The sequence below is a fragment of the Oryctolagus cuniculus genome, chromosome 1 (assembly GCF_964237555.1).
Source record: "Oryctolagus cuniculus chromosome 1, mOryCun1.1, whole genome shotgun sequence".
NCBI classification, from domain to species: domain Eukaryota; kingdom Metazoa; phylum Chordata; class Mammalia; order Lagomorpha; family Leporidae; genus Oryctolagus; species Oryctolagus cuniculus.
In genome coordinates, this window is record NC_091432.1 from 200,035,681 (window position 1) to 200,062,112 (window position 26,432).

At 37.8% G+C, this 26,432-nt stretch overlaps 1 protein-coding gene across 6 annotated transcripts in view; it reads left to right on the forward strand.

The window, feature by feature from the left end:
• ZCCHC7 (zinc finger CCHC-type containing 7) overlaps positions 1-26,432 on the forward strand; it is a 273,573-nt gene that overhangs the window by 134,105 nt on the left and 113,036 nt on the right. The window lies entirely within an intron of this gene.

Genomic DNA, 26,432 nt, shown 5'->3' on the forward strand with positions numbered 1-26,432 from the left:
CATTTGGAGGAAAATGATCCTAGGCAGCTTCAGACTTACATGATCCTTAATACCTATATCTCAGCGATAGTGTTTTGATAATTCTGGTAAAAATTCCGAGAAGTTCTTTCATTGTCTCAGATGATGTTATTCTTATCCAGTCATTGGATCTGAAGATTGATTGTCCAGGTTTGAATCATTTGCTCACCCGTCTAATGGGGTGGTGGTGGTGATGATGGTGTTTATGTGTAGGGAGGACTATGAGTAACCATGACTTACCACCATCAAACCTTTCCTATGAAATGATTTTCCGATAAGAAATATTGTTCTGTTACCAGAAGAAAGGGAATAGATGCTGAGGGGGCAAAACAGTTACCTGTTACAAGGCCCAAACCTAGTCTTTTTCGAAAGCTTTGGAGATTCTTTCAGGTGTCTTGTATTTGTCTTTTTTTTTTTTTTTAATAAAGGTTTATTTTATTTATTTGAAAGAGTTACAGAGAGAGGTAGAAACAGACAGAGAGAGGTCTTCCATCAGCTGACTCACTCCCCAGATGGCCGCAACGGCTGGAGCTGCACTGATCCGAAGCCAGCATTGCACCGCAATGCACTGCAGAGCTTCTTCTGGGTCTCCCACGTGGGTACAGGAGCCCAAAGACTTGGGCCATCTTGTACTGCTTTCCCAGGCCATAGCAGAGAGCTGGATCAGAATAGGAGCAGCTGGGACTAGAACCGGCGCCCATATGGGATGCTGTTGCTTCAGGCCAGGGTGTTAACCCACTGCTCCACAGCACTAGCCCCATATTTGTCATTATACTCTCTCATTGAAACTATATGTACATAGTCTAGCCATTCTTTGAGCAATTTATTGACTGTATGCTGTGCTATGTCATTTAATCTTCAAGGGTTAATAATTTTTAAAATAACTTTTGTGTATAGAATTAGATTTCAAGACAATTTTAAAGTGAGTTTTTTTTCCTATATTTTGTCTCCACATGTCAACTAACTGGTCTAAGGGATTTATGCAAGGCAAAATACACCAAGTTATATTTTAAAACATATTTTAACCAAAGCTCACAGTGTATCTCCCTGCCTTTTATTTATCTAAAGTGCTATGGGATTTTTAATGCCTACGCAAAGCATAGAGCAAGCCTCATCTGGAAGACCCATGCACGACACAGTGCAAGCTACTCAATTTATCTACCTTGGAAGGATGAAAGGCTAAGTTGAAAAATCATTTATCAGTTCCACTCCAGTTGCTACATTTTTGCTTCAGAAACATCCTTCATCTCCTGAGTCTCATAATCTCTTGCCTTTGAGGTTGTTTCATAGACATGCTTTCACTCAAACGCTTTCAATTTGAACTTCTTCAAGAGAGGTGCCTATCTCCCAGAAGTTGCCTCTAGGGACTATTTTACAGCTGTTATTTCAGCTCCTCCTACTCTAGCTTGTTGAAAGTCCTCTAACCAAAGGCATTTCTAATAGGAAACCCGTAGGAGTCAAGCTGTACAGCAGCTTCAGGAAGACTGAGCACCTATCCTGGAGTTCCTTAAAAATAAGAAACAACAGCAACCCCCACCATCCACCCACCCAGGGAGGTCCAAGATACCTTCAGAATGAACTTCAGTGCCTCTGCTTTCATGGCTTGAATCAGTGAATATTTCTCACTAGAACAAGCTTATACTTTGGGTTTTGCATGAGAATCATTCTCTGAGAAAGATGTTATTTCACCATATTTGTTTTAAATTCACAAGACCTAATTGGTGTTACTCCCCAGTCTTTTTGTTTGTTTGTTTGAGCCAGATTTAAGTTTTCATGAATAATGATCTAATACACAAGTTCTGTCTTCCTACTATATGTTCCTTCCCCTTGATGTTTATCATTTAGAAAACTGAACTTTAAAATTTGTGGTTTTATTATTTACGTGTTCCAGCTCCTAAACCATGCTGTAGACCTATCTGAGTCAGGGACTCTATGTCCTGTGTTTATTTTGTATTTTCACATAAAGATCAAGTATGTGTTATTTGGGAATATAGTATGTAGTTCAAATAATCCATAAAATTTTAGCATCTAGGTATGGCAAATACAAGAAAAGTAAGACATGGTTTCTGTCCTAAAAGAGCTTTTAACTATATAGAAGAAATGGGACATGCAACTGACATGTAAGTAGATCATTAAGGAGAGAGCAATCACCTTCTCAGGAAAACAATGAAGGCAGGTTTCATGAACAAGATGGATTTTGAGCCAGGCCTTAGTAGCCCTAGATGATTGGAATATTTAATTTAATCATCAATTTGCTGGATTACAATGTTTTAGAAGAGATGTTTATAGGGAAGGAGTAGTGATCGTAATCCTTCACATGAATACTTCTTGGTGATTGGCATAATTTTTTTCACAATTATATATCATCTGTGCTTCCTAACTCTATGAATCAACAGATTTTATTTGTTGTGGGCATGTAAAAATCTCAATTATTTAATTTTCGTAGTTTAGTTTTCTGATTGCTTTGATGATCAGAAAACAGAATTATCAGAGTCTTGACTTCTCTTTGCCATGGTCTTTTGTGTTGAGATTAGCACTCTAGAAGAAAGGAGAGATTTCTTGTTTCTAGCATCTGCTCTGACAAGTCAGAACTGATCCTATCCTGCTTGACTGGATTTGTTAGTGACCTTCTTATAATACTATTATAAAGTTACTTTTGAGTCCTCCCCCCAAAACAAAATAAAACAAAACAAAACAAAAAGCAAAGGAAAAAGAAGTACGAACTGCTCAGTTTAAAGTATTCCTGGATTTTCTCTGTGGTGATTTTGCTTTTTGGGACAGTGTACCTGTTAACAATATGTAAAAAATTAGATTGTATTATCTTGCTGAATAATTCTTCTCTTCTTTAGCAGAAGTATATTTTAACTATCTGCTGACCTTTTTTTTCCTCGTTCTTTGAGGAGAAGGGAAAATAGAAGAAGAAACATTAGGAACTAATAAGGTTTTTTTTGTTTCAAAACTGTTAAATAAACTTTATCCATAATCTACCTGTTTTGAAACTGGCCTTTATTGAAGGCAATATTTGTATTTGATTTTTCTAAAATCAAATTTCATTCTTTGCTATTATCCAGAAGCCTGGGTTTCACCTGGTTGATCATTCCAACTATTTCTCTCTCTGACAGATCATCAAAATTCCATTTGCCCCACTGCAGGGTTGGCATGAGAATGAATGTGATGATAGCAATTAATATCATGATTGCAATGAAAACTTAAAAAGGAAGTAGCTTCATTAATATCTGTCATTTCTTTGTCCACAGTTATAGAATTAATGACAAATGGTAGTAAAGAAAATAAAAAATAGGAAAAGATGTATTTTATAATTAATTATGAAACTTTTCATTTTTCCCTGCAGGATTGAAAAGGAAGCAAATTATGGTTATTTTCCATGTTGATTGTTTCTGCCATGTGACTTAGGACTCTTTATAGTTGTAGTTGATTTTACTTTTAAATTTTAAGAATACAATAAATTGGAAAAGTCAGTGTTCTGTATAGATTAAAATAAACTTACTAGTAATTAAAAAAAAACAAAGGACTTACAGTTTAACTTCACTCATATATAGATTTTGGCATAGTGTTTCTTAGTAGGTCATTGTGTGTTACAGAACATTTTTAACTTGAATTTGAAAACAGTTGTTTAATGGCTATTGTTTCAATTCTTATTAAAAACATTATCTAAATATTTATATAAAGCAGAAGCAGCCATCCATGGCATCTCCAGTATTTGCTGTTTTTCATAATTATGACTATTTTATATAGGCTTCATTGGAATTAGATTCATATTGTAATGTGTTTCTTCTTTGTCCTGTAATGTTGCTTTATTGTCTTGTTCATCTACCTTGTAGACCTTGATGACCCTCATGTTCTAGTCCTTTGACTTTATACTAGGCTGAACCAAAAGAAAGCACTTGCTTGCTAGCAAAAGAGCCGAACAAAGGCAGGAAGGGAGGGTTTTAAGCATGGGATGCTGCCATAAAAAACAGCAAATATATTTTAGCTTGATCTATGAAAACCAGCTTCTATAAGGCTAGGCCACTGTCCTGTCATTTTTATTATTGGCCATTCCTTAGCTTCTGTACACTGTTGAAAAAGTTGTGTTTCATCATATAATGGCTTGAAAAAATTGCCCTATTCAAACCCTTTAAAGTCGGAGAAGTTGGTTTTTCTGTACCCCATAACCATGATGTCTATTACATGTGCTTTGGGGGGCAGATTGCATATTCACAGCAGTGTGCTTCATCTGTATGTTTAGTTCCAGGTGAGATTATTTATTAAGCTTTTAAACAAAGGCTTTTTACTTTTATTTTTTATTTTAATATAAATGCTGGAAATGAATAAGGAGCCATTCAGATAAGTTTAGTAGATATTAAAATACAGAGGGAAATATTTGACAGTTTCCTGGGCATCAACATAGAAAGAGATGTGTATTTAAATGTGTTACCTGCACTCTGGAATGAGAGTAGTGAGTTTTTCAGTTCTTTTTAAAGACTACAGGAGCTTGCAGATTTAACTGATAATTGTTTAAAACTTAAGTTGTCCAGGCAATATATATGGTGAAAAGCCAATTATTAGAACAATGACTATCATAAAAATTGAGCTAAAGTTTGTACAGCATTGTATAGGATAGCAAGTTGAGAATTTGGGGCTTATAGATCATGACTGTATCTTGGAGTATCATTTGTGAGTCTCAGTGTTACTTCTTGTAAATTATTCACTGTTGAAGAGAAGAAATACAGAAAAATCTTTAAAAACTACTTACCTACCTTGTCCATAATTGGGGTTTGTGTTTAAGGACTAGTTCAGGTCCTTTCTGTTTTACAATAATAATTTTTTTTTTTTGCTTTAGAGTATCACAGATTTAATCTACATTTCCACAATATTAAATTCATATTTTTCCAAGTTTTATGTGTCATTTAACTATTAGACAATATATTTTATGGAGGTTAAAATCAAAGTTACCCAAATTCTACCTTTGTTAACCTGATTCTTAAATTTAGTTAGTTGTGTGTTAGAAGGCAACTAAATAAAATTTCATTAATATCTATTAATGATGGTAAAATTCTGATAAAATGTTATAAAGGCCAAAATAAATGAATTATTGATGTTTTTAAAGTTTATAAATAAGAAATCTTTCAAAATTACTTTTATGTCATTTAAGGATATACTAAAAATACTTTACACTCACTGAATAAATTCACTTAAATCTTTTTACAACATATTCCATATTTCACAACTCCTAAGAAAAGAAAACTGCAGGAGTAGTAAAGGTTTGGGGTAGGATAGGCAAACAACAGAATTTCTTCTGAAATGGATGTAATTGAACAGATTTGTTCTTCTGGCTAACAGGCCATCAATTTTTATTATGTTAAGAGCATCCAACTATTATTAAAAACATTTACCATAAAATATTGGCATGAAGGTAATAGCCAAGAGATACATATTTACCAACAATTTAGAGACATTTTCAGATTTTTAAATCATTATCCCTATTATAAGTATGTTACACAGTTTTAAGGTGTTGAATAAAATTTCACATTTTAAAAATAATTAATTTAACACAATGATTTCCCAAATTAATCTAAGTTTCATAACATACTTGGATCTCTTATTCATTTTTGCAAAGGATTCTTTAAAATATGTATAGAGGACAATTAACTATGTGGATCAAAGTTGTTTTTCTTGTTTTTGATTTTAATCATTTATGAATTTTCCTTATGTGGCAAACTTTTAATTGTTTAGATATATCCTAATGATAGCTAAGATTTTTACTTTGCAATTTGGTATTTGGTATGGTGTTGGCCTTGCTAATGAGAGTATAACAAAAATCCTATAAATGGAAAGCTATTTCTGACTTAAACTCTTGATTCTTGTACATTAGTGCTAGTAAAATTGATGTATTTTTGGTTCTAAGTAGCAGTATTTTTATAATGCCATAGCAAAGCACAGTTGGAAATGTGAAGTGCTGTCTCTTAAAAGTTCTCTCATATTTCAGCTAAAACATACTCAGCAAAAAAGGTATGTAAATTAAAAGAAAATCTCCGATTTCCTATTCTGAGTAAAGCTTTGATTTTTGCTGATTCAGGAAGTAAGGTTGACATTGGAGCTTCTCATTTCATCTGGAATAATCACTTTTTGCTTTTGAAAAGTCTTTCATTTTAGCAGCAGTATCTTCTAAAACAGTCCATTTTGCATGGATGAACCTGTTTTTCTCTAGATAACACAGAAAATACAACTATCATAAACGGTAACCTGCTTTCTATAGTATTGCTTTCCTGAGTGCCCAGTGAGATACTATAGTGTCAGGCTGTTCATTCTGGAGATTTCACTGATTTTTCTTAGCTGCATCCCTACGCCAACCTCCAACAGAAGAATTTTATAACTTCCAAATTGACTACTTCAATAAAATATTTAACCCCAGGGTTAGATAAATAAGATGCTGACTACCTAATGAAGAAGGCTGATATCAATAGAGCCTCTCCCCTAAGCCAATGGCTCGTTAGTTTAGGATCATTCAGAATATTTAATTCCAGTTAATTCCAATTCATGAAACATTGCATGGGGATTCTTTTTGTTTCTTTTTAAATAAATTTAAATAATTGAATTATGTTACTGAGTCCAGTATTTTCCATTAGCAATTTTTTTCTCCCAAATATCAAGATATGCTTAAAATCTGAACAAATGATCTTGCTTTTGTTATAGGGTAGATGCAGAAGGAATCCAACTGCATTCCAAATATTTAGCTGCCAAATAAGGAAAGCATAATGGCTTATTTAAACTAGTTTTAAATAAAATGATTTTAAAAATAGGTTTTGATGTAATCTACATGCAGTTCATTAAAATTTCCAAACAGAGGTCAGATTCTGTATTGGTTGGGTTTCTGCCAAATGATGCTCTAAGCAAATTGAGTTTTTCTTTATCATCTGTGGTAAATGGAAATGTTTTTGTGATATTTTGCTTTGATTAGAGCTTCACATAGAACTTTTGTGTTTCTGTTAGTAATTTCTGTGCTATATATGTACGTTCTTGGCTCAATGTTCTCAAAGGAACAAATGTGTGCTTACACAATCCTAGATGGCATATGTATTTGCCTTGCTTTTGGACTGTTAATGCTATGTGATACTGAGTATTCATATCAAGTTTTGTATTCTATGTAGACAGCACTTTTAAACTTCTTTCTGATAGCACATTTTCTTATATTAATACAATAAAGCCAAGATGACAGGATGACAGAGTGAAACTCTTATTAAAAACATGTTCTAATTGTTGCAGAGATATTAATGGAAATCTAGAGCTTGCTGCCTCGAGTTATTTCAAATTGTGTATTTTATATTTACAGTTTACATTTACATATTAATTTTATCTATTAAGAATTGCTTTCAAATTAAAAGATTTACATATGCTTAAACAAAAGCATGAAATTACATTTGAACTCAAGAAACCAATTCATTATATCAGCACACTAAATGGTTTCGCATTATGGAAAGCCAAATTTAATGACAAATTTGGCCCTAACAGTTGGAAATAACTATAAAGGAAAAACAATCATGGGAGTCATATATGTATACTTATCTGTTACATAAAAAGCATTTCCTTCATATTTAGAGAACTACTATGATCTCCAGTTTTCCAGCCAAAGTATAGGGAAGAATTATGGTGGGAAATTTAGAGTTATTTTTGAACAGAGTTCATGAGATACAAATTATACCGCTTTTAAAGAAATGGCTAATGATTCATTAAAAATTATGTATATTTTATCTTGATGGCAAAGGCCTATATTACAAAAATGTAAGTATATTATGAGAATAAATTCTAAGTATTTAGTAAGGCTTCCTTGGAAAATTCTAAACCTTTGTTTTAAAATTGGCAGTAGTTCAATCTGATCTTTCTAATACAGTGAAATTAAATATTTTATCATTATGTGTTGTAATGTACTTTGGAGATTCTTGAACTAATTTGGGAGGGCAAAATATTACTTGCTATTTGAAAAGCGTTTTTTGTTTTTATTTTTGTTCTTGTTTTGTTTTGTTTTTGAAGAGACATTGCTTCCTCCTTTCCTCAGTTTTTAAACGACCAATTTGTAGTTTACCAGTACATTCTAATTGCTGCAGAAAGCACTATGCAGTGTTCAGGATCCATGCATTCAGGGTTCAAACTGAGTTTTTTACACACATACTACATACTGATAAAGCCATGGTACAACCATTTTAAACTACTGTACATGCTAACATGTAGCATACAGGAGTTAGCATGCTTTCTTTGCAGACATGGTTGATTTGAAAATAACTACAACAGAAAATTGTCCAGACAGGCTGCTAAAACACTTTTCAATCTTTCCATATAACTGTCAGCAAATTGTTGATCAGAGTTCAAATGAAAACATTAACTTGCTAGCTAGACTTCCAGTGTTTTCATTAGTAACATTCACAAAGAGAATCATACAATAGACTTGATTTTTGTGTGATTTTAATAGTTTGCTGTAAAATTGTATGGCATGAGGATATGACCATAGAGTTGTCTGCTGTGTCTCTGAACTTCCCCTTGCATACGTGTTGACTCTAATTCCTTTCATTTCGTACTCCATTAACCAATAAGGATTTACCTTAAGTTAAGCATTTGTAGGTATGTCCGTTTTCTCTGAGTGGTGCTTTGTAGTGCCATATGGTTCATGTTCAGCCAGACTTAAAAATCCTAGTCTTTTTGCTTCCACTGTTGTTGTTGTTGTCGTTGTTTTTCCAAAATAGCCCCAGCTGCTTTATGATACAGGTCAAGAACTTGCAGAGTGAAGCATAAAGAAATGAACTTAACGTTGTACTGGAGTGGCTTGGGGCAAGGACTTGCCTCAGCTTTTGCTTGAAACATTTCTTATGGGGAACAACTTGAATTTTCTACAAAATATATGTTAGTATAATAACAGTTATATTTTAGGTAGAATGGTTTTAAAACAGCTCCATTTGTTATTCAAATGAGTGTTTATTTAATGAAAAGATTACTTTTTAAATAAATTACCCATGAGTTCTATAAAAGTCAACTCTTATGAGAATATTTAAATATAATTTGATTTATAATAACCTCTTGGAAAGTGAGGGAGATTTTATTATTAAGAGGGAATGAGTGATAATTTTGCCAAGATTCTTTTCTAAAATACAACTAATCATATTGTTTTCACTTTTTTCCTTTTCTTTAAAGAGGGGATGTTGGAAGTTTCGTTGTGCTTGTTAGCTATGATTGTGCCATGAAGTTCTACCATGCTTGATCTGTGAGGCCCACTGTGCTTCTTTATATGTATTCACTGTGGAATAGAATCCAGTGTTGGATTTTGTTTGTTTTTGCTTTTAGTGAGTAGTGAAGAATGAGAAAAGTCATTTGTCTCATTGAATAATGTATAATAGTTAATTTCCCTGTAAGAAACCCACCAAAACATGATAGATAATATCTCACTTAGGAGAAAATTTTTCTGTCAAATGTATAAAATCCTACTTTGATGTCAAACCTTAAACAGAGTAAAATTAGAGATGCGTTCAGATTGAAAATGAGTTTTTAAGAAAATTAAGTCAGAGGCTGATGTTGTTGCATAAAGCCACCACCTGTGACAATGGCATCTCATATGGCTGCTCTGCTTCCTATGCAACTCCCTGCTAATGGCCTGGGAATAGCAGCAGAGGATGATCCAAGTGCTTGAGCCCCTACTATTCATGTGAGTAACCTGAATGAAGCTCCTAACTTTAACCTGTCCAAGCTGTGGCTATTGTGGCCATCTGGGGAGTGAACCAACAGATGGAAGCCTCCCCACCCACCCCGTAACTCTTTCAAATAAATAATCTTAGAAAAAATTGTCAAATTTAAGGTAATTTTTTAGAATAGAATCATTTTTAGCTATAATAATACTTAAGACAGATTCTGAATACAAAGTGGAGACATATGTTTGGTGCCCTTAAACTTAAATGTCTATAGCAAAATTGAAACGGGCTGGTGCCATGGCTCACTTGGTTAATCCTCCGCCTGCAGCACCGGCATCCCTTATGGGCACCATTTCTAGACCCGGTTGCTCCTCTTCCAGTCCAGCTCTCTGCAGTGACCTGGGAAGGCAGTGGAGGATGGCCCAGCTACTTGGGTCCTGCACCCGCATGGGAGCATTGGAGACCAGGAGGAAGCACCTGGCTCCTGGATTCGGATCGGTCCAGCTCTAGCCATAGCAGCCATTTGGGTAGTGAACCAATGGAAGGAAGACCTTTCTCTCTCTCTCTCTCTCATTGTCTATAACTCTACCTGTCAAATAAATTTTAAAAAAATTTAAAAAAATCAGTGATTTTTCAAATTCTCATCTTTTTGAAATGCTTCAACAGAATGTAGAGTTTTTTGTTTTTGTTTTTGTTTTTGTTTTTTTTAGGATTTTGTTTTTATTTGAAAGGCAGTTACAGAGAGAGGGAGAGGCAGAGAGAGATCTTCCATCTGTAGGTTCACCCCTCAAATGGCTACAACGGCTGGGACAGGGCCAGGCTGAAGCTGGGAGCCAAGAGCTTTTTCCAAATCTCCCGCAAGGATGCTTGACCCAAGCACTTGGGCCATCACCTGCTGCTTTCCCAGGTGCATTAGCAGGGAGCTGGATTGAAAGTGGGATATCTGCAACTCAAACCAGCACTCATATGGGATGCAGGCGCTGCAAGCAGCAGCTTTACCCACTATACTGCCACATTGGCCCCACAGCTGTTCTTTAACGTTCAAAATTCTTCTAACATTTTAGAGAAGTAGCTAATTTTTTTAATTAGCAGATTTAAGTAGAGAAGAAATTTGACAAGTGAACTGTTGAAATTTCATTTTAAAATATAATAGCAAAATGTTAGGTAAGCATACAAGTTCTTGGAAGGCATTTAACAGTAAACCCAATTAAATTCAGCAGATTTGTTGATCTCGTAGCTACCAGAGCAATGGACATGTGAAACAGTAGAAATATGTCATTGCCTTCAGGTAGCTAGCTCATAGCTTAATGGAGTCAGACATATACATGGGCACTTAAAAAGTGATAAGTACCTTAATAGATGAAAATATAAGACATTATGGGAAGGCACATAAGAATTCTATTTTGGGAAATTAAGCAAGACTTTCTAGAGGAAAGCTGAAGCAAAATCTAACAGGTAAGTGTGTTATGGAAGGTTCAGGGAATAGTAGGTAAAAATACACAACTATCATTGGTTTGTTCAAAGATTTATATACAATTAGATGTGGCTGGAGCAATAGAGTATAATGGAGAATAGTGAGAAATTAGTCTGTACTGGTCAACTGGGACCAGGTTATGAAGGGCTTTACAAGTGTGGTAAGAAAATTCAAGAGTTTCTAGAAAAGATTTTTAGTAATATAGTGATATGACCAGATTTATAATTTATAACTCAGTTTTGGCAGGTGTTAGAGTATAGCAGGGATTGGTCAGTTGAGGTTATATTCAAACTTAGAGATTGGTTGCTTTTGAAAACAGAAGTGGTAATACCATTATTCTAGATAGTGAATTGTAGGAAATTAAACTTGGGAAATGGAAAAGTATGAGTTAAAGTTTTTAGCATTTGATTTGAAATTCCTATAGGCTAATTAGAGATATCCAGAAGGGAGTTGGATATATGCAAAGCACAAGAGAACGAGGCTGGGTACATAGATGTCAGAATTAATTTCATGAGAATATTAACTAGAGCTTTAGGAGGTTGCAGGTCTTCAGAGATCTGCTTTTTTTTTTTTTTTTTTAATTTATTTGACAGAGTTATAGACAGTGAGAGAGAGAGAGAGAGACAGACAGACAGACAGACAGAGAGAAAGGTCCTCCCTCCGTTGGTTCACTCCCCAAATGGCTGCCATGGCCGGAGCTGCTCCAGTCCAAAGCCAGGAGCCAGGAGCTTCCTTTGGGTCTCCCATGTGGGTGCAGGGGCCCAAGTACTTGAGCCATCCTCTACTGCCCTCCTGGGCCACAGCAGAGAGCTGGACTGGAAGAGGAGCAACCGGGACTAGAACACGGCACTGGCCCCGGGGATCTGCATCTTTAGCCTTAACATATGACAGTGCTTCTGTTTTCCTTTCCATTCCATTATGTTTCTGTGGCCACATTGAAGATTTGACTGTGTTGTGAAATGTTTAATATACTATTATAGGGGCCAGCGCTCTGCTGTAGCGGGTAAAGCTGCCACCAGCAGTGCCAGCATCCTACATTGGTTGGAGTCCTGGCTGCTCCACTTGCCATCGGTTCTCTGCTATGACTGGGAAAGCAGTGGAAGATGGCCCAAATGCTTGGGCCCCTGCACCCACATGGGAGACCCAGAGGAAGCTCCTGGCTCCTGGCTTTGGATCTGCGCAGCTCTGGCCATTGTGGCCATCTGGGGATTGAACCAGCAAATGGAAGACCTCTCTCTTTCTCTCTACCTCTGCTTCTCTGTAACTCTGCCTTTGAAGTAAAAATAAACAAATCTTAAACATATATATACTATTATAGGATATTATTTAATATACTAAAAAGTACTTTTACTAAATACATTGCCACAGTGCCATAAACCTGGTATTGTTTGAGGCAGGAAAATAATTTTGTTACAGTGAATTTTTTGCTGTAATGGTATTTTTTAAAAAGATTTGACCTCACTTTCTGGTTAGTGATTTAAGAATATACAAGTACCATAATAAGAAATGAAAAATATCCCATTATTCTGTTCAAGGCACCAAAAATTATTTTTAATTGACAAATATATATTTATCATGTACACATGCTATTTTAAAATATGTATACAGTATTAAATGGTGAGGATAACATGTATTAAGTCACATACTGTACCTTTTTTTAATAGTGAGAATGCTTAAATTTTACTCTCTAGGGCCAGACTGTTAGTTTAGTAGATAAAGTCTTTTTTTTTTTTTTTTTTTTTATTTTTATTTTTTGACAGGCAGAGTGGACAGTGAGAGAGAGAGACAGAGAGAAAGGTCTTCCTTTTGCCGTTGGTTCACCCTCCAATGGCCGCCGCGGCCGGCGCGCTGCGGCCGGCGCACCGCGCTGATCCGATGGCAGGAGCCAGGATCCAGGTGCTTTTCCTGGTCTCCCATGGGGTGCAGGGCCCAAGCACCTGGGCCATCCTCCACTGCACTCCCTGGCCACAGCAGAGGGCTGGCCTGGAAGAGGGGCAACCGGGACAGAATCCGGCGCCCCGACCGGGACTAGAACCCGGTGTGCCGGCGCCGCTAGGCGGAGGATTAGCCTATTGAGCCGCGGCGCCGGCCAGTAGATAAAGTCTTGGTTAAGATACCCACATCTCACATTGGAGTACCTGGGTTTGTTACCTGGCTCCAGCTCTTGATTCCAGCTTCCTCTTAATGCAGGCCCTGGTAGGAAGCAGCAGCAATATCTCAAGTAATTGGGTTCTTGCCACTCACATGGGATACTAGGATTGAGTTCCTGACCCAGCCTGGCCCTGCCATTACAGGCATTTGGAGTGAACCAGTGAATGGGATTGCTCACTCTTTCTTCCTTTCTCCCTCCTTCCCTCCCTCCCTTCCTCCTCCTCTTTTCTCCCTCTCCCTCACCCCCCCCCTTTCCTTCTTTGAAAGGCAGGGTCACAGAGAGGCAGAGGAGGGAGAGGGAGAGGGAGAGGGAGAGGGAGGGAGGGAGGGAGGGAGGGAGAGGTCCTCCATCCATAGGCCCACTCCCTATACAGCCATAGTGGCCAGAGCCACACCGATCTAAAGACAGGAACCAGGAGCTTCCTCCAGGCCTCCCATGTGGGTGCGGGAGCCCAACGACCCCGGCCTATCCTCCACTGCCTTTCCAGGCAACAGTAGAGAGCCAGATCGGAAATGGAGCAGCCGGGACCTGAACTGGCACCCACATGGGATGCAGGCACCACAAGCGGCGGCCCCACCCACTGTGCCACAGCACTAGCCCCACTTGCTTGCTTTCTGTCCTTCAAATAAATGAAATTGTTTTTAAAAATTTATTCTCTAGCAGTTTTCAAGAATTACAGTAGTTGTGGGGCTGTCATTGTGGCATAAAAGGTTAAGCCTTTGCCTGCCATGCCAGCATTCCATGTGGGCACTTGCTTCAGTCCCAGCTGTTCCACTTCCGATCCAACTTCCTGCTAGTATGCCTTGGGGAGGAGCGGAAGATGGCCCAAGTCCTTGGGCCCCTGCACCCACATGAGAGACCCAGATGAAGCTTCTAGTTCCTGGCATTGGCCTGGCCCAGCCCTGGTTGTTGGTGCCATTTGGGAGTAAACCAGCAGATGGGAGACCTCTCTATCTCTTCCTCTTTCTCTCTCTGTAACTCTGCCTTTCAAATAAATAAAATCTTTTAAAAACTGTTGTTATTTACTGTGGTTACTATGTTATACAGTAGATCTTTTGAACTTACCTCCTATCTAACTGTAATTTTGTATCATTTAACCCACATCTCCATAACTCTGGTAACCACCATTCTCCCTTCTACTTCTATGAGTTCAACTTTTTTAGATTTTCTACATGTAAGAGAATATAAATATGTTTTATGTATTTCATATTCTTAAGCTTACATAATCCCTTATTTCATAACCCCTTACTCATAACTTTCTGGATTTAGGTAGGTATTGTTTTTCAGTTTAGATAACTAGTGATATTAAGTAACTTTCCTAATGTTTCACTCCTCACTGTGAGTATCAGATTAAAACTTTGAAGAGGGACCTAGGAAGAGAAAAATGGTGAAAAACATTTCAGTGAAGAATGGGTGGGTACCATTGTTGCATTTAAATCTACTAAGATAGGAATTAAACTCTTTTTGACTTATTCAATTTATTGAAAAGTTGAATGCCTGTTATGTACCTGACTTTCTTCTAAGTGCAGTAATAATCAGTATCAGTGTGTATTCTGTTTCTGAAAATGATTTCCAAGAGAGTAGTTAAAGGCATTAAGATTTCAAAACCAGGGCATAGAGGGTAAAGCCTCTGCCTGTAGTGCCAGCATCTCATATGAGCACCCGTTTGAGACCTGGCTGCTCCAGCTCTCTGCTGTGGCCTGGAAAAGCAGTAAAAGATGGCTCAAGTCCTTGGACCTCTGCATCCAAGTGGGAAGACCCAAAGGAAGCTCCTGGCTTCTGGCTTCAGATCTGTGCAGCTCCAGCCATTATGGCCAATTGGGGAGTGAGCCAGCAGATGGTAGACCTCTCTCTGCCTCTCCTTCTCTCTCTTTGTAACTCTGACTTAAATTAAATAAAATGAATCTTTAAAAGAAAGATTTCAAAACCATTGTCCCAATTCTAATAAGAAATAGAATTGGAAACAGATATTTCATATTTTTTCATCCCTTCTCTTGACAATAAGTCTAATCATAAGCCTGAGGAATTCTGTAGCTTTATGAAAAAGATTTTAAAAAATTTGCTTTTTTTTCTCTTTCATCTAGGAATGACTATAGTAAAAATTAGTGTTTAGTTTTAAAATATGTATAAACCGATGTAAATAATAGAATATTTTTAAATTAGTACCCTGAAATGTAAATGTTTTCACGTATATTCTCACATAATCCTTGCAACTCATAGAGCAGGTAGTCAAAACAATTAGTCCAGTCTTATGTTTGAAGAAATAAGTTCTGAAGATGAAATCACCTGTTTCAGATCAGATCTAGTGCTTTTCCAATTATACCACCCTGCTTCTAAATGTGCAGTCCAGTTACAAATTAAAATAGCTTAAAATTTAAATTTAGATAAAGTTATTGTAGTTTTCTTATTTTTCTACCTGCAGTTTTTTTCAGTAGGAATTTTTGTTTGGGAAAATGAAACAATATTTTATTAGAAAATGCATCTGCAGTTAATTTTAGTTTCCCACCCAATTGTGCTGTTTAGGAGCTAGGGATCTTTGGTTAGCTAAACCCTTGTTAACTGTAGAAGCTACTTGGAGAGAATATGCAATAACAGGAAGGAAACAAGTCCATTATTAGATACTTGCTGCATAAATCTAGACACTGCCTCGTGATTTTATGTGACTCCATGAAGACACCATGATGGAATCAACCAGCATGTCCTAATTCAAGCAAAAACTTGTTAATGCTGGTTGTTGTGTGTGTGTGTGTGTGTGTGTGTGTGTTTTGACAGACAGAGTGGACAGTGAGAGAGAGACAGAGAGAAAGGTCTTCCTTTTGCCGTTGGTTTACCCTCCAATGGCCGCCGCGGCCGGTGCACTGCGGCCGGTGCACCGCGCTGATCCAATGGCAGGAGCCAGGTGCTTCTCCTGGTCTCCCATGGGGTGCAGGGCCCAAGCACTTGGGCCATCCTCCACTGCACTCCCTGGCCACAGCAGAGAGCTGGCCTGGAAGAGGGGCAACCGGGACAGAATCCGGCGCCCCGACCGGGCCTAGAACCCGGTGTGCCGGCGCCGCAAGGTGGAGGATTAGCCTAGTGAGCTATATTAAGTCATGTACTGAATACTTGGCAGGTTTACTACTTTGACCATTACTCATACACCTCTGCCTGAAACCATGTCTCATTTCAATCTACCAGTACGCAATTCAGCCACCTACAAAGAGGGCTCCCCCAGTACTTGGTAAAGCTTTCCCAACTGGTCTCACAGCATTTGTAATACTGTTAACTCCAATGGCACTTCTTCATCATTTTAGTTATTTGTATATATTTTACTTTCTTTGGCTTATTTTTTATAAAACAGTCTGCCCATAATCTTGAATATTGTCCTTTCCTTTAGATGTCTTGTTCTTTTCATTTATTCCATCAGGTTCTACCTCTCAGTCTCCTATACGTCTACTTTATTTTTACATGGGAATAGATTGGGAGATTGTCACATCAGTCGGAATTTTGCTTCTTAAAATGGGCTTTTGTTAATGTGGGTCTTCTAGGACATGGCCTTTTTTAGTTTGTTCACACCTGTAATTATAGATAGGTTATTTTTGCTGTTTGAGTTCAAACTACCACTTGTCTCTTTGGTCATATAGCTAAGAAATACTTGAGCCATTTTACCTGTAGTGTTTACCTAGAGTAACTCTTACAAGTGTTTAGCACAGAATATGAGAGAGATTGAAAATGAAATTTATATTAAAAGTGTTTGGAGGACATACTCTATTATTTGTGCTGTTTTATGTTTATCATAGCCAAGTTAATTTTTTAAAACATTACCTGAATATATTTTTCCTATCCTGAAAGCCTTTAGTCATTTATTATTACCAAAATAATAAATTTTAGCATTGCTTGTTTAATCTATTAGTACTTCCTTGTATTATGGTTGGACTGTTTACTACTTCCCACCAATCTAGATCATTTTCCCCATTTTTTTTCTCTGATTCCTTAGTTCTGTCTTCCTTTCAAGTTCTATAGAAGACTCCCACCCTTTCCCCATTCCTGATTTTTCACTTCACTGAGCTCTTGTAACTTTTGGTTATATTATAGTGCTTTCCTTTTTGTTTCTGCCTATTTATATTTCTGATTTACTGCTTCCCCATAGAATAAAGCTTCAAAGAGAGATACACATTTTATTCTTCCTTTCCATCTGCTCATTAAATGTTTGTTTAAAAGACAACGTGATAGGGGGAAACATTTTCCATCTGCTGGTTCACTCCTGCCATGTCCATAACAGCCAGGCTGAGCCAGGAGTCAAGAACTCTCTTTAGGTCTCCCTCATGGGTGGTAGGGACTCAGGTACTTGAGTCATCATTTGCTGCCTTCCCAGGCATAGTTGCAGAAAGCCAGATCTGAAGCAGAGGTGAGAATTGAACCCAGGGACGGTGATAGGGGATTTGGACATCACAGGTGGCAGCTTAACCCTCTGTGCCAAATCTATCCCATATGCTCATTAAAAGCTAGGCAGCAATGATGATAAGGATTGTGGTTTTGTTTTTTGTAGGCTATCGAAATACTGGTAATTTGACTCAGTTATTGGAATGTCTGAGAAGCGTGGGTCACCATAAAACTACTGTGACATAATTGGGCGATTAGCCTGTTGGAGAGGGAGCAGTCTCTGGACTATTTGGCTAAAAGTAGATAGGCAGTAAGATAATAAGAGTAGGTAGGTAGTAAAAGTATGTTGGGTATTTTAGTAGTGGAAACTATAGAGGACATCAAAGAAATTTTAAAAAGGAAAATAGCTTTTCAGTATTGTATCTAAATCTTGCTCTGGAACACATTTCTTCTTACTGTTCCTTACCACCAACCCCAACATCTGTACCAAACATACACTTTACCTCATTTCTTAAAGAAGCCATTTCCCAACACCATAAACCAGGAAATCCAACAATAATTTTTCCCAGCAGTGTAGGAATGTTCTTATTCATAGATTTTCTAAAGTATTCAGGACTTTATCAGCTCAAATGCCACCTTAACTCGTAGGTATAATCATGCTTTGCCTTTTTTTTTTTTTTTTTTTTTTTTTTGTAGCTCTTTTGGAACACAGCATAATCAGGGATGTATAGCTTATGGGCCTGCTGGGTTTGTGAAGTCCTATTCTGAAGAAAAGTGGTGGTCCCATTCCTGTTCTACTTAACTCCCAGAGATTTAACATAATATGATAGAAATATGAGCTTTGGAGATGAACTGACAGATTCTGATTACTGGTCTTCTAACAGCATAGCTTCGTTGTGTTTACTTATCATCCTAGTTAACTAGATGTTTCCATTTTAAAAAAATCTTTCTTCATTCGGTTATTGTGAAGATTAAGTGCTGTAAACAAAAAGTCTAGTACAGGGCTTAGAATGTAATAATTTCTTTTATTTTAAAGATTTATTTTATTTATTTGAAATTCAGAGTTACAGAGAGTTAAGGGTGGAGAGAGAGAGAGGGAGAGAGGGAGGGAGGGAGGGAGGGGTCGGTCTTCCATCCGCTGGCTCACCCCCCAGAAGACTGCAATGGCCCATTGGAAGAGGGGCAGTCGGGACTAGAACTGGCGCCCAAATGGCACGCTGGTGCTTCAGACCAGGGCGTTAATCCGCTGCGCCTAGAATGTAATAATTTCTTCATACATCTGGACTTCCTAGAGTGACCAACTTGTTTGTACTTAGCCATTTTCCCTGTTTTCACACTGAAATTTTCAAATAGTCCAGGAGTTACTCTCATTCCTTACTTGACATTTGTAACTTATTTGCCATTCTTTGAATAGTTATGATAAAGTAAAAGTAACACTTTTAAGACTTTTTAGGTAGACCTGAATCTAGTTGCTTAGGTTGTTGTTGTTTATTTTTTTTTCATTTGAATGTTTAGTATTCACTTGCTTTGTTGATTGAGCCAATTGGACCTTTCATTTATTAGTTGAACTGATAAGTAGGGTAGGAAGACTTATGAGTTACTTCATAAAGTGTTGGTATTATTAAAGGTGGTTATTTTGATATACTGCCCTATTCTGACTACCTTAAGAACTTGAGCTACATTATCAAGCTTCCATCAACCTAGAAATTTTAGAATGAGTTCTTTATGTTAAAAGTCCTTTAACACTACCTGTAAAGCCAGTCTTTTTAAATTGAAGTCTAGTCTAGACATGATGAGTTACAAAAATGATTCTTGGTAGAATGTTGATTTTTTTCTGCCATTATTCAAATGCTTACATAAGCATTTAAATGTCAATTTAATGAGACAGTAAGTTGTAATTAAGATTTCTTTATATTTTTTCTTTTTCTCATTTTTAATACCATCTTTCCTATGCTCAACTGTAAGCTTCCTTTTTAATTAAAAAAAAATCAAGTTGAAAACAAATATCTGGTGTTTTTGTCAATGTCATGGCCTAATGTCAAGATGTTGAAAGGTATCTCTCCAAATTATTGTTCTGCTATAGTTATTTCTCTCAAAGAAGGCCTCTTGTATAGCTATTTGTTGAATTGTGTACCTACTGAATTAGTCAAAGCTCCAGCTAAAACCATTTTTTTCTTTACCTCTCCCCTCCCCCCAAACTTGCTTTTGTTATGTATTGGCTTGCTAATCCTTGTGTTGAGCAGTATCAGACATCACCTTTCTTGGGGGCAGTTAGTCCACTCTTCCGCTTTCTTTGTCAAAGGGCTCCCTTAATAGGAGAAGTCAACAGGGAGGACAAAAAGGATTGAAAGTTGTATTTAATCAGGGTCAGAGAGGTGGTGTTCAGAGTGACGGGCCCACAGGCAGGCTGGCCTTTTATGCTTGCCGACGCAGATGGTCCCAGAGCATTCAGCTAAGTGAAGAGAAAGCTGCCCAGTGAAAGCTATTGTAGGGTAGCATCGTTACAGTTGAGAAAGGTTGCCAGGGGTAACTAGAGAGTATCACCAGTATCGTGTGATCACTAGGCTGTGCCATTGAAAATGTTAGACTGAGGATTGTATTGGGTCCCTTGGCATCTTGATGTTCATATGTAAGCAGTATTAGCTTACATTAGTGTTTTTAATTTAATTTTTCCATTTTCTTCCCTTTGTTCTTGCCCTGCCTTTTTAGTATATAAAACATTTATTTATATTCATAAAATTTTAAGACTTCCTAAAATCATACTATTTAATAATATGTCTATTACATAAGCTTTATAGTTTGGTATAAACTATGCCAGTTTTTTGTGAATAAATTTGATTTATGAAAATCGAATATAATATTTGTCATTTGAAGAGCTTGAACTTGATTTCCCATTGCTCCGAAATTGCCTCAGTATATCTGAATTATGGATTTTTTTTCTTCTTCTGTGATTATAAGTAATTTATTAAAGAAAATGTTGCTATCTCTCTGAAAGCAGTAGATAAACATTAAGTGAAAAAGTTGTGACCAAGAACTCCCAAATATTTGTGAAATCTCTTTAATTTGTTACCCTAAGGCAAAAGCAAAAATATGCATCCCAAATGAGATAAAGTAGCATAACAATCATTGATCTTAATTTAATGTACTCTGAATATGATTTTAATAGCCAGTTTTAGAATTCTTTAATTTCAGCCTTTTCCCTTGTCATCTGTGTATTTTAATAAATTACTTAGAGTCACATAAGAAATGTAAATACAGTAGCCTCCTGCTCTAGAAGAAAATGTATACAAATTTCTGTTTAGTGGAAAAGTGAAATTTGAAGTGTAACTAAAAATAAAAAGTGAAGTGCTAATAACCTTGCAAATAATTGTTTTAACTTAAGAGTACCACTCAACCCAATTTAAGTTATCCTTCTACCAGCCAGAACTGATTTTGGTTTAATGCTAATACAATCATAAAGTACACAAAAGATTACAGGAGGTCTGTGGATACACTCCTAAAGCATTTCATTGGAAAATTCAACTTTGTTATTAAAAATAACACAAATATGATTTTTTCTTTATTTCCTGAAAAAGTGAAGAATGATAACCAAATTGTGCTTTTTATTATTATAGTTCTTTTTTCTTTTTGGAAATCATAGTATGACTTTTATAAGCTTATGAAAAATATGTCTCTTAGTTTGTCACTCATGGTAGAGATTGGCTTTCCAGGATTTACTAATAAAAATAGCAATGTCAAAGCAAAGTTTAATTAAATCACTTCTTCAGTGAGTCTTGGTAAGTCAAAAAAGATGTTAATATTATTACAGTTTCTGGCCCTTTATCATTTTTATGTTGATCTACTTTTCCTTCTTATCCATGTACATGATCTAGATTGATTGAACAAGTGGTAAACTGAGCTTGAAGAATAAAAGAACAAATTTAAATTAATATATTTATCTCTTTATATTTTAAGTAGCTATCCATTTAATATGAATGTCTATATAGTAGAACCAGAGAGGTTGACATCAAAAATTTGCAATAAACCAAAAGAGGGATTTCTTGTCACTTTGGTATTTGAATCTGAGAGGAAATATAAAATATCTCTTTATAATTGTCTCACAACAACAACAACAAAAAAAAAACACCAAAATTTGCTTTTAAGATTCCCAACCAGGGCAATGCCAGGTCAAAACCAAGAGTCTGAAACCCAGTCCAGATATCCTATGAGAGGGGCAGGGACCCAAGTACTTGAGCCACTCCTTGCTGTCTCCCAGAGCACTCATTGCAAGAAGCTGGATCAGAAGCAGAGTAGCTGGGACTCTGATACAGGATACTGATACCATAAGTGACAGCTTATCCATTGTGCCAAGATTGCTCCTAAGGTCGACTTTAAAGACAGCTTGCTTATTAACTTAAACCATCCTGTCAATATATACTTTAAAAATATAAATTGAGTTACTATATGTCCACTTAGATGTATAAGTTTAGAACAGAAAGTTAGTTTAGATTTTGCTGATTGTTTAAATTTTGCTAAAAAGTGAATCAAAATCTCTTTTTTGATTCCTTTGTAGTAACAATTATAAGGCTGCCACAAAAATACACCAAACACCGGAGTAAGGGAAAGGGTTTATTGGAAAAAACCCAACGGACCGGAGGGAGGGGATGAAGAAGGAGAAAGAGAGAGTGCATGTCCGGAGAAGCGGGGTCCTAATATCCCTTTTCCAGGGGGCAGGTAGGGAAGTAGGAATAGTGAATCCCATTAGTATGAGAGTGGGGCTGACACCCGTGGTTGGGCCATGTGATCACGTGGCTTCCAGCAATGGTGACGTGGACTGGAGCCTAGGATGGTGTCAGGGTGTAGACAGCGGCATAGATAAGACTATGCCATTTTACTAACAACAATAATATATGTGATTGTAATTGCAACATAAATGATTGGAATGTATAGCCAGAATTCATGAATAACAGTGACATCAATAGAAGGTCTATTCTTATCAATTAGGTATATGGGGGTATGGTAAGAAAATACTACCAGAGTAATCACAGCTTACGCACCATAGTGAATGCCATTGTAGCAAAAGCTGACAAGTTTCTTAAATCTAAACAATAGTTATACCAAGTAATTTACATAGTAAATTTTTGCTGAGTGTGTGAATTGGTTTTAAGACAGTAATTTGGAAACTTGGCTAACAAAGGATTGTCCTTAATAAGAAATCAGTGTCTGCTACTGAGATATACAGAATTGGAAAATTTTTTAAATACTGTTAACCTTTCATTGTTAGTTTGAGTCTTATCTGGGCAAGTTCAGAGGCTCTTCGGAAATTTTGATCCTAGGCTCATCATTAGGGGCGACAGGTATTTTTCAAAAGAAATGCTGAAGACAGTGATCATGAATGCAGCTTCAAATGATAGGGTCTAGGAAAAAGAAGGCAGATAATGACAAAAGCACTTAGGTCCCTGATGTGGGAGACCCTGATAGAGTTCTAGGCTTTTGGCCTTGGTCTGATCCAGCCCCAGCTGTTATGGGCATTTAGGGAGTGAACCAGAAGGTGGGAAAGTCAATCTGTTTCTCTGACTTCCAAATAAATAAATCTTAAAAATTAAAAAAAAAGAGAAAAAAGTAGTATGGCTCGTGTACTTGGGTCCCTGCTTCCTGGCTCAGCCCTAGCTGTTGGTGGCATTTGGGGAGTGAACTAGCAGATGGAAGATCCAGCTCTGTCTCTCTCTGCCTTTCAAACAAACAAAAATAAACTATTTAAAAAATTAATAGTTCTACCTTAAAAATTATTACATTCTTGAAATTAGCTAAAGAGTGTGAAAATACTTCTAAAATTGTAAAGTATGGTATACATATAAATGATGGTTTACATAACTGGTAATTTTAAATTGCTGCCATGTTGCTGCCCTGTACCTAGTGTCAGAACTGCCCACAGAAATGTTTGTATTTCAGTAGTTTCCAACATTGGGTATTTTTTTTTTTTTTTTGACAGGCAGAGTGGACAGTGAGAGAGAGAGAGAGACAGGAAGAAAGGTCTTCCTTTGCCGTTGGTTCACCCTCCAATGGCCGCTGCGGCTGGTGCACTGCAGCCAGCACACCATGCTGATCCGAAGGCAGGAGCCAGGTGCTTCTCCTGGTCTCCCATGGGGTGCAGGGCCCAAGCACTTGGGCCATCCTCCACTGCACTCCCTGGCCACAGCAGAGAGCTGGCCTGGAAGAGGAGCAACTGGGACAGAATCCGGCACCCCAACCGGGACTAGAACCCGGAGTGCCAGCACCGCAGGCGGAGGATTAGCCTATTGAGCTGTGGCGCCGGCCAACATTGGGTATTTTAATTCAGCCACTTTAGGAAAATCAGTTATAAATAATTGAATAGATATAAGTGGAAAAAACATGATTAGTACTCCCTTCAGCCCTCTTGGAGCCTTTGGTTGCCTATCATATGATTTTAGCTTTGTCTTGATTTATTTTTTATCCAAATGGCACTAGATGATTCATGTAGATTCCAGCATGCAAATAATGGAAGAAAAAAACCATTGAGCTTCTTTGCCTAGCATACTCTTTTTTTTTTCTTTTAAGATTTATTTATTTATTTACTTGAAAGAGTTACACAGAGAGAGGAGAGGCAGAGAGAGAGAGGTTTTCCATCCAATGGTTCACTCCCCAATTAACTGTAACAGCTGGAGCTGCACCAGTCCGAAGCCAGGAGCCAGGAGCTTCCTCCAGGTCTCCCTTGCAGATGCAGGGGCCCAAGGACTTGGGCCATCTTTCACTGTTTTCCCAGGCCATAGCAGAGAGCTGGATCGGAAGTGGAGCAGCTGGGACTCGAACTGGCACCCATATGGGATGCCAGCACTTCAGGCCAAGGTGTTAACCTGCTGCGCCACAGTGCCAGCCCCAACCTAGCATACTCCTAACAGCGATGAGGCAGTTGTTCTGAGATCTTTGTAAAATCCTTAATTGAACATCACTATAATATATATTGCCGCCTTCTTTTTTTTTTTTTTTTTTTTTTGAAAGATTTTTTTTATTCGAAAGAGTTACAGAGAGAGGTAGAGACAGAAAGAGAGGTCTTTCATCCACTGGTTCACTCCCCCGATGGCCACAATGGCCAGAGCTGCACCAATTCAAAGCTAGGATCCAGGAACTTCTTCCAGGTCTGCCATGTGGGTGCAGGGGCCCAAGGCCTTGGGCCATCTGCTGCTGCTTTCCCAGGCCATAGCAGAGAGCTGGATCAGAAGTGGAGCAGCCAAAACTAGAACCAGAGCCCATATGGGATGCCAGCGCTTCAGGCCAGGGCGTTAACCCGCTGCGCCACAGTGCCGGCCCCTATATTGCCTTATTTCTAATCCCATACAGCACGTGTTTCCTTCCACCAGGTTTTTTTTTTTTTTTTTTTTTTTTTTTTTAAGATTTGCCTATTGATTTATTTGAAAGTGTGTGTGTGTGTGTGTGTGTGTGTGTGACAGAGAGAGAATCATTCTCTGGTTCATTCCCTTGTGTGTATGTGTGTGTGTGTGTGTGTGTGTGTGTGTGACACTGACAGAGAGAGGGAATCATTCATTCTCTGGTTCATTCCCCCAGAAGGCCACAACAGCCTGATCTGGGACAGGCTGAAGGCAGGAGCCATCTGGATCTCCCACATGCATGTCAGGGACACCCCACCCCCAAGTTTTTGGTTGATCTTTTGCTACCTTTCCAGGTACATTAGCAGGAAGCTAGATGAGAAGCAGAGCAACCAGGATTCAAATTAGTACTCCAATATGGATACTGCTGTCACAAGTTGCAGCTTAACCTATTGTGCTTATTATCAGCTTAGCCAGATGACTTCAGTAGGATTGCATTTTTCACAAGGAAACATTTTAATCATTTCCATGGGAAAACCTTAGTAAGATGCCACTACTGTCTTCCAAATAACAGCCATGTAGAATATGCTGAGTCAGCAGAAGCTACAAATTTTTGTAGGGTCATGGATCTTTGTGTTTCTCCCCAGACTGTCAAAAACACAGGCCACATGTGGCTGATCTTTATAGACTCTTTCATTATACTAGCCAGCAGCCTACAACAGTAGTTCTCAAAGTGTAGTCTTCATCCTTCTGGCACTCTTCAAGTTCCTTCCAGTCTTTTTCTTCAAAGTCACATTAATTTTATATTAATACTAAGAAGCATTTACCTCTCTTTTTTTTTTTTTTTTTTTAATTTTTGACAGGCAGAGTGGACAGTCAGAGAGACAGAGAGACAGAGAGAAAGGTCTTCCTTTTCTGTTGGTTCACCCTCCAATGGCTGCCATGGCCGGCGCACCGCGCTGCTCCGATGGCAGGAGCCAGGTACTTCTCCTGGTCTCCCATGGGGTGCAGGGCCCAAGCACTTGGGCCATCCTCCACTGCACTCCCGGGCCGTAGCAGAGAGCTGGCCTGGAAGAGGGGCAACCGGGACAGAATCCGGCGCCGCAAGGCGGAGGATTAGCCTAGTGAGCCACGGTGCTGGCCCCTCTTTCTTTTAAAAGATTTATTTATTTAATTTGAAAAGCAGGGTGATAGAGAGAGAGAGAATCTACTCGTTCATTCCCCAAATGGCTAGGCCAGACAAAGCCAGGAAGACAGGAGCTTCTCCAGGTCTTCTATGTGGATGCAGGGGCCCAAACACTCAGCCGTTTTCTGCTACTTTTCCAGGTGCATTACCAGGGAGCTGGATCAGAACTAGAGCAGCCAGATCTCGAAGCAGCATCTGTTTGGGATGCTGGCATCCCCAGCAGTAGCTTAACCCACTAAGC